At 39.2% G+C, this 8,689-nt stretch overlaps 1 protein-coding gene across 1 annotated transcript in view; it reads right to left on the bottom strand.

Annotated features, from left to right (window-relative positions):
* Positions 1-8,689, bottom strand: part of USP49 (ubiquitin specific peptidase 49) — an 87,584-nt gene extending 78,895 nt beyond the window's left edge. Inside the window, exons 1-2 of the mRNA XM_021714756.1 lie at positions 8,165-8,689; positions 5,822-5,903 (exon numbers count right to left, since the gene is read on the bottom strand). The gene's annotated coding sequence lies outside the window, so the exon portion shown is untranslated. The remainder of the gene's footprint in view (positions 1-5,821; positions 5,904-8,164) is intronic.

Below are 8,689 nucleotides of genomic sequence, written 5' to 3'. Positions count from 1 at the left end.
CGCTACCACGCCCGGCTAATTTTTTGATTTATTGTAGAGATGAGGTCTCGCCTGCCCAGGCGGGTCTCGAACCTGCGGGCTCAGGCAATCCACTCACCTCAGCCTCCCAAAGCCGCGGGATTATGGGCTGAGCCACCGAGCCCGGCTAACTTTTTTGAATCTTTATCAATCTGATAGATAAAAAAATGTCGATTATAAGTTTTATGTCTACTTAAATGATTAGGACTGCTAAATTTATAGCTTAAATAGATTTTGAACTTATTATTAGTTGTAGGCTAAGTCGAACTACCTAAGGAGGAAAAAAATCCAAGCATTATATAATCGGGGAGACTGGTAATATTTAACCAATTTCGAATTTTTTTTTTTTTTTTTTGAGTTGGAGTCTCACTCTGTTGCCCATACTGGAGTGCAGTGGCCGCTCCCGGCCATCACAGCCTCGACCTGTTGGGCTCAGGTGATCCTTCCGTCTCAGCCTTCCAAGTAGCCAGAATCACAGGCATGTGCTACCACACCCGGCTGATTTTCTGATTTATTGTAGTGATGAGGTCTTGCTGCCTAGGTGGGTCTCGAACCCGTGGGCTCAGGCAATCCACTCAACTCAGCCTCCCAAAGGCGCGGAATGACAGTCTGAGCCACCGAGCCCGGCTGAATTTTTTTTTTTTTTAAGAGATAAGGTCTCATTTGCTCTGTTGCCCAGGCTGGTATGCAGTGGCACAACTATAGCTCACTGCAGCTTCAAGTTCCTGGGCTCAAACAATCCTCTCCACTTCAGCCTCTTGAGTAGCAAGGACTACAGACACATACCACAACGCTTGACTCAGTTTTTTCATTCTTTGTAGAAACAGGGTCTTGCTATGTTGCCCAGACTGGTCTCAAACTCCTGGGCTCAAGTAATTCTCCCCCTTTAGCCTTCCAAAGTGCTGAGATTACAGGCATGAGCCATCATGCCTGGCCCAATTTGCAATTTTTTTTTTTTTAAGCATGGAGTAGACAATCATGCCAACCACAAATGAGACTGATGTCTTCATTAAAGCACACTTACCTTTCACTTGAAATGCATTGTTAAAAGCTTTTCAAGCTATGCCATACATTTTACAAACATTTATTGTAAAAGTCTATTCAATTCCATAGTCAAGTGTTCACTTTCTCATTTTATAACTTCCCTCTGATCAGTTCACTTTAGCAATATTTTACTTTTTTATATGCAATGCTGTTTACAACCTGACCCCTGACCTCTTTTAGATGTTAAGCTACTTAGCCGGATGTGGTAGCACGCGCCTGTACTTCCAGCTACTTGGAAGGCTGAGGCGGAAGGATCTCCAGAGCCCAGCAAGTCGAGGCTATGGTGGCCGGGAGTGGCCACTGCACTCTAGTGTGGGCAACAGAGTGAGACTCCAAATAAAAAATAAATAAAATAAAATAGATATTAAGCTACAAGAGTGCAATTAGTGTCTAGCCATGAACATACTATATAATTAAGATAATTTATATAGATTGCTGTATTAGAACAAGGAGAATAAGAGATGTAAATGTCAGCAGTGGACATTCATAGGAATGTTCCAGGCATTCTGGTTTATAAAAACATTAATACAACCCCACACACTCTACGAATGCTTGCATAAATGAGATGACCTCTGTTCATGAATGCTGACTTGCTGTCAGGGGCGAGATGTCTATGATTATAAAGCTATTAGCATTGACGGCTGAACTGAGCTTAGCTATTCACACACTTTCTTACCTGATTTTCTTTGTGACTACCTGCACATAACAATTTTTGTCAAGGAGAATCTAATTAGTTCTAACAGGGACTTTGACCTTATTATCCTAATAAATTAGTATCCATAACTGCAAAAGTAAGTACCACAAATTATCTGGAATTTAGAAAGGTTTGAGCTCAAAACCAATAAATCCATAAACCCCTATCCTTTAATTTTCAAGTACAACTTATATTCACAAAACAAACTGATCCTTAAAGATATTATTTCAAAGTCAAAGCTCTTACTATTTTAACATGCCCACATGGCTCATCCAAGTGAACACATGACAGATCCTACACATCTTTCCCATGTCAGAGACTAAAAGAGAGAGAGAGCAGGAGGCAGAAAAGAACAGGACACCAGTGTGACAAAATGCTAAAGCCAAGCTATAAATTATCTTCTGGTCACTCTCTGCTGCATTTTGAAAAAGCTGATGCAGCCGGGCATGGTGGCTCAAGCCTGTAATCCCAGCACTTTGGGAGGCTGAGACGAGAGGATTGCCTGAGCTCAGGGGTTCAAGACCAGTCTGAGCAACATGGTGAGACCTCGTCTCTACAATAAATCAAAAAATTAGCTGGGCATGGTGGCACCTGCCTGTGGTTACAGCTACTTGGAAGGCTGAGGCAGAAGTATCACCTGAGTCTAGTAGGTTGAGGCTGCAGTGGCCAAGAGTGTGCCTGGGCAACAGAGTGAGACTCCGACTCAAAAACAAACAAACAAACAACAAAAAGCTGATACAAAAGTATAGCTTATCTTTCCTTTGGATCGATATGAGCATCATATCAAAACATCTTCCTAACTCTCTAGCAACTCACTGTCCTCCTACTCTTCACACAACTTGCCCAGCAAGAGCAGCACTGCTGGGTTCTAAAGACAATGACTGAAAACTCTGTGTTCTGATGAGGGGAGGGAGCAGTGAAGACCAGTTTCCTGGGCTCTAAACTCTGCCAGACTGCCCTGCTAATCCTCCCCAAATCCCACAACGGTGGGGGTGGCGGTGGGGGATAGAATAGAAAACAATCCAAAATTGAATCAAGGACAGTAGCTCTGGGTTACAGAAGGTCATAACATTCCTATTTGAATAGGGGGAGGGGATGGTGGAGTTGGGGAAGGACATATACTTTAAAATACTAACAAAAATAAATTTTATCCCTGATCTTCTGATATGCTAACCAACATCTGTCCCCAATCATTTGCCAGTCCTGGCTGCAAAGAAGGCTCAGGGTAGCAGGCATTTTCACACAGTAAGGCTGGAAGAGATGCTACTGGAGTGTAAATTACTAATTAGTTCAATAGAAGACAAAGAGAGAAAATACCTGTCACAGAATGCTATTTACAACTTGACATTTAATAAAAAACAACCCTGAAAATTTCAAGAGAGAGCCTTACTTTCCAGACTTCTATTAACATGTGAATGAAAAAGGAACAGTATTATAGTCTTTAAAAATGGCCTGTGTCTCAGAAACAATAATGCATGACTAGAAAGAATGCTTTCCAAATAATTTGTAATTTTCTCAGCCCTATGAGAGAGAAGTGTTTTTCGTTATTACAATAAACTTTAACAAGGAGCTATATTTCAGAGCTTTGATAATCGCTTTAAAAGGGGGGGAAAGGCAAAGAAGCCCATAGCTGCCGTATTTTACATTTGTCAGAATACAGCTAATATTCCTTTAACTTAAGAGACGTTTCTTCAGGTCATGCCTTTATCAAATGGACAGGCTATCATTTTAATGAAGACTCAGATAGCTGAGGTGAGAAGGGGGGGTCAATTAAATTTTCTTAAATGACAACAATTGAAAAGGCTCCCAAAATTTAGGTTTATTTTGGGGGCAGAGAATAGAATGTTAAGATATTTCTATTCAGCTGGGCACGGTGGCTCAAGTTTGAAACCCCAGCATTTTGGGAGGCCGAGGTGAGAGGATTGCCTGCACCCAGGAGTTCAAGATCAGCCTGGACAACTTGGCAAGACATCGGCTCTACAATAAATCAAAAAATTAGCTGGGTGTGGTAGCACATGCCGTAGTTCCTGCGACTTGGAAGGCTGAGGCAGAAGGCTCACCTGAACCCAGCAGGTTGAGGCTGCGGTGGCCGTGATGTGCCACTGCACTCCAGCCTGGGCGACAGAGTGAGACTCCAACTCCAAAAAAAAAAAAAAAAAAAAAGATATTTCTGTTCATCTCTTCACCATATGGCAAACCTATTTACGTATATTAATCCCAATCAATGTTCTTAAAGCAATACATTTTGTACTCTGATCTTCAAAATATGTATTTAACCTAAATATTTCAAATATTTCTTGGTCATGGTGTTGAAAGGCTCCATGGTTACTGATTTCTCATACAATAATCATCCATTCATCAATAGCTAGCGTATCCTGAGGACATGTCCCTGTGTGCACAACCCATGCCAAATGCTAGGGAGGCTCCCAAAAGAGGGTTACACAGTTTTTGCCAGTGGGAAAGACCTAGAAACCCATCATTCACAGGTAAAAGAATCTTTCTCAGAATGCGCTGAAGATGACTAATCATACACACACAAAATCCATCCTAAATCCAATCTTGGAATTTCTTTGCTTTGAGTGCTTGACTAAAATCAAACACACACTAAACTTTCTGATACTAAAAGTATTCTTCTCTTTCCTTTTTTTTTTAAATGAAGGACTTCATATGCATTTTCTTCAATTTTACTTTTTTAAAAATACTCAAGTGAGAGAAAATAATAAAGCACATGGAGCAAAATGAAAACAATTGGTGAATTTAAGAAAGGGTAGACAGTAGTTCCTTGTATAATTTTGCAACTTTTCTGTAAGTTCTGTAATAAAATCAAAAGTCACCCGAAAGATACAGTATTAACAACAGAAGGTCCCATACTTAGTTAATGCTAGACACCTAGAAAACAACAATTGTTTAGTTATTTTTTAAAATGAGTAGATTAATTTAATCAATTAAAACATGAGGGCTTAGAATATTACTTAAACAAGTACACATAAAAAGAAGATAGTAGAAAACCAGCAAGGATCTGAACAGATATTGCTCATGGATATCTGCACTGAAATCTGGAAATCAGGAAAAATCCATTTTTCCTCCTACAGCAATACTTTTTCAGTTGCAAATCTGTCATAATATATAACAAGTCCAGGGCCTTTTTCTAGCTAAAAAGGTAGACAGGTAATCTGCAATGCAGTAAAGCTTTTTTTTTTTTTTATTAGTTTGGGTCTGTTTCATAAATACATGTACAATTCTGGAGTAAAAAAAATAGAAGCAAACAAGAACCTTGCTGTAACCTTTGTATTACACATAACCCTTATGGTGTTTACCCTAGGTTCACCATCTAGAAAGATACCGAGGAAAGGTTAATTACAGACCACAGGGATAATTTAAGGATTGGTAAACAAGACCTGTTAAGTGTTGAATCTGAAGAAGGGCATGGTGAGGAATTACTTTACACAGGCAAGCAGAGGTCAGACCAGAGCACAGACTCTGCTGGCAATATGCCATGTTTGGAATCCCACCCCCACCACTTGGTAGAATTCTATCTTTTAAACTAAAATAAGATTAAATGTATCACCGGGTTAAAATTGAACCAAAAAAAAAGTACTATTTGTACTGAAAGAGAATTAACTATCAAACAAGTAGTTGTAGAAATGTCTGAGTATAAACTTGGGCAAGTCATTTAATCTCAAGGAACCCTCTATTTCATCACATGTAAAATGATAATAGTAAAGTACTTAGCTCAAAGGGTTGCCTTAAGGAGTAAACAAGTTACAATTTGCAAAGCGTTTACAACAGTGGCTGGCACACAAGCATTATATGTGGGTTGGCTACTATGATTAAGTTTATGAAGAACTAAGGTTTTATAAATACAATAGTAAGCAGATTTTTTACTCAGAAATTGAGAATGGAGTAAAAGAAAACAAATGCAAGTATAGCAGTAAGTACATGCTGGTTAGATAGATGGCAGACTCTCCTGATAGAGAAATTATTTAATGCTGGAAAATATGATCTACAAAGCTTGCCACATTACTACTGAAGATTTATTACAAAGCAGGATAAATTTTTATCTACCTGGGATGATTTAAGTGGGATAATGACTGAAGTTGCAGGATAAACTAGAGCTCCTTTCAAGGTCTCTTCCCATCCAAAGAATCTACAATTAACCAGGAAAACATTTAATTATGTACAACCTACTCATTCAAATCTGAAAATACAAACTTAAAAGTCTTTTGCTTAGCACACAAAATAAAGCAATTTAGCATCGAATTCTATCTATTTGATAAACAAATGAAAAGAAAGCTTAAATTTATCACTGGAATCCTTACTTATAAATAGTATTATCTGCCGGGCTCAGTGGCTCAGCCTGTAATCCCAGCACTTTGGGAGGCTGAGGTGAGTGAATTGCCTGAGCCCGTGGGTTCGAGACCCGCCTGGTTAACTTGGTGAGACCTCATCTCTACAATAAAGCCAAAAATTAGCTGGGTGTGGTAGCGCATGCCTGTAGTTCCAGCTACTTGGAAGGCTGAGGCGGAAGGATCGCCAGAGTCCAGCAAGTCGAGGCTGCAGTGGCCGGGAGCAGCCACTGCACTCCAGTCTGGGTGACAGAGTTGAGACTCCAATTCAAAAAAAAAAAAAAAAAATAGTATTATCTGAATTTTTGAAAATACATTTCAAGTTTTAGAAATATCAACCGAGAAATAATCATTGATAAAAATAATCAGTGGTTTAGCACACTATGGCAGTGGACAGAAACAAAAGGAAGGACCTAAACAGACTTTTTCCCTTGGTCGAACTTATAGTTTATATTTTCTTTACCAAAATCAAATAAGTCTCAAATAATGTACTATATAAAGGTATCAAGTTTAAAACAATTACATGATAAAAGTGGCAATACTATACGGAGTACACAACCTACTACTAATGCCCGTCCAAACACATCTACAAAGGGAATATGCGCACACCTCTCACAGAAACAAGTGCTTCACATTAAAGTTATTCTTCATCTTGAAAGTTAACATTATAAAACTAATCTTCTCAAAACTTAGCAGCAAAAATGGTCTTTTCAAAATCCTGTTAAATTGCTAAATAAATCTAGTCACCTTGAACACCTGCTTAACAGAATCCAAAAAACAGGCCATTTACTAAAAGTAAAATCTAATCTTTGCTAACTATTACAAATGCCATAAAACTAAGCTCTGCTATTAATGTAAACATCCAAAAACAGTGACAATCCAAAATGTATACAATTTTGGGGTAAAAAAGTATCTTAGTGATCTGAATGGACACTAATGAAATAACCCCAAATAAGATTCACAAGAACTGTTTGCATTTTTCCCTAAGTAAATTATATGCTATCCTTTGGTACACTCAAATGCAAAATAAATATTCCTTCATCTTTTTAGCCAAATGTAAAGGTTTCAAGTACAAATCATTCAAACAAAATTTTACATAATAACCTAAATTTTGTCTCAAATTTCTTATCTTCCTTTGAACTTTTAAAGGTATCCTAAAAATCAAAACTTCTAGAAAATTAATATTAATCTGGTCTTCTTTAGTCACAAGCATAAAACACAAGAGGCAGTGGAGCTGTCCAAAGCTCCAGCTTATAATATTATCTTATAGATATTTTTCCACTAAAACTACTCATAAATTAATTAACTTAAAGAATATGTCCAGCACTCTAAAATCCTCCACTACTCTACAATTCTCCTTTTCTTTATTCTATTTTGTTAAAGAGGAAATGTCCCGCACAAAGCTAAAGGCAGCTTAGGAACTCAAAACCCTCAGCCCTGATTTAAATCTCTCCCCCAACAAACTACTCTGATTGGTTATTTGCCTTTTTCTGAAATGATTTCTCAATATTCTCCAGTCACTGAAGACAATTATTAAGCAGAAACCTGATTGATAAATCGAAACAAAAAGATTCTCACCTTTCTCTAGCCCCACAACAGTACACTCTCCATTGAAAATGAAAATGCTGTCGATAAAACATTATGCCCTGCACTTGTCAGGTCCAGCACTGCTACAACACCAAAACTATCACCACTACACAGGTACACTATAAATAAGCACACCCTTTCCCCCATTATTACAACACTAGTGAAAAGCAGAGGTTTTCGCGATGCAGAGTTAGCACTTTATCATTCACATAAGAACAAAATCAAATCAAAATGGATCTCCTCTCTTCAAAGAGGACATGAAAGTCAAATTAAAAGCAATTAAAGGTAGACATGGATTCGAGATTCCTTGGAGAGAAAGAGGTTTCTGGAATTTCCTACTTTTAGGGACAAAAGGACTCACTGTTTCAACACACTTACAGGTCTCTTCCCAATACAGAAATCCTTTCCTGCACCTCCCACCTCTGCCCTCACATTTTAGTTTTTACCCTAGTCTCTAGGTCCCCCTTGCACTCACCATGGCTCCTCCTCTTCTGCACCAAAGGCTCCCTACACTTGATCCTTCACTACAGCATTTGTGCTCTGACCCTTGCAGACCTTCTGGAGCATCTTCCCACAACATGCAGATTCGATTCCCACCCCCGCGCTACATCCATCAGGACTCCCCCAGTTTCCCTTGGCCCCCTTTTCTTCCCTTACTCCCCATCTCATCCTTCAAATCCCGGGGCCCATCTCTTCCTTGCTCCTCTCACCGTTTGCTTTCAGCCCTGTCTCATCACCTTACTGCTTTCACCTTGGATCTTGATGAACCTCTTCAATTAACATAATTCCCCAGGCACCCTTGTCCCAGACGGCCATCACTTCTTACAACCTTACTCTAGTCGCCCTTTCAGCTCTTCTGGTCCCGGAATTGTCCTATAAACACCCATCTCTCATCTGTTTCCTCTCGCCCCTCCACCACGCTCTTATTCCTGACTCCACCTGGTTCTAGTCCAGGTCTCATTCACCCTCCCTCACTTTCCAGAATTTACACCGACAGCCC

The sequence above is a fragment of the Carlito syrichta genome, unplaced genomic scaffold, assembly GCF_000164805.1.
Source record: "Carlito syrichta isolate Samal-C Ts95f unplaced genomic scaffold, Tarsius_syrichta-2.0.1 Scaffold305755, whole genome shotgun sequence".
Lineage (NCBI taxonomy): Eukaryota > Metazoa > Chordata > Mammalia > Primates > Tarsiidae > Carlito > Carlito syrichta.
The sequence above is the reverse complement of the archived record's forward strand: the minus strand, read 5'-3'. Positions and strand labels throughout refer to the sequence as shown.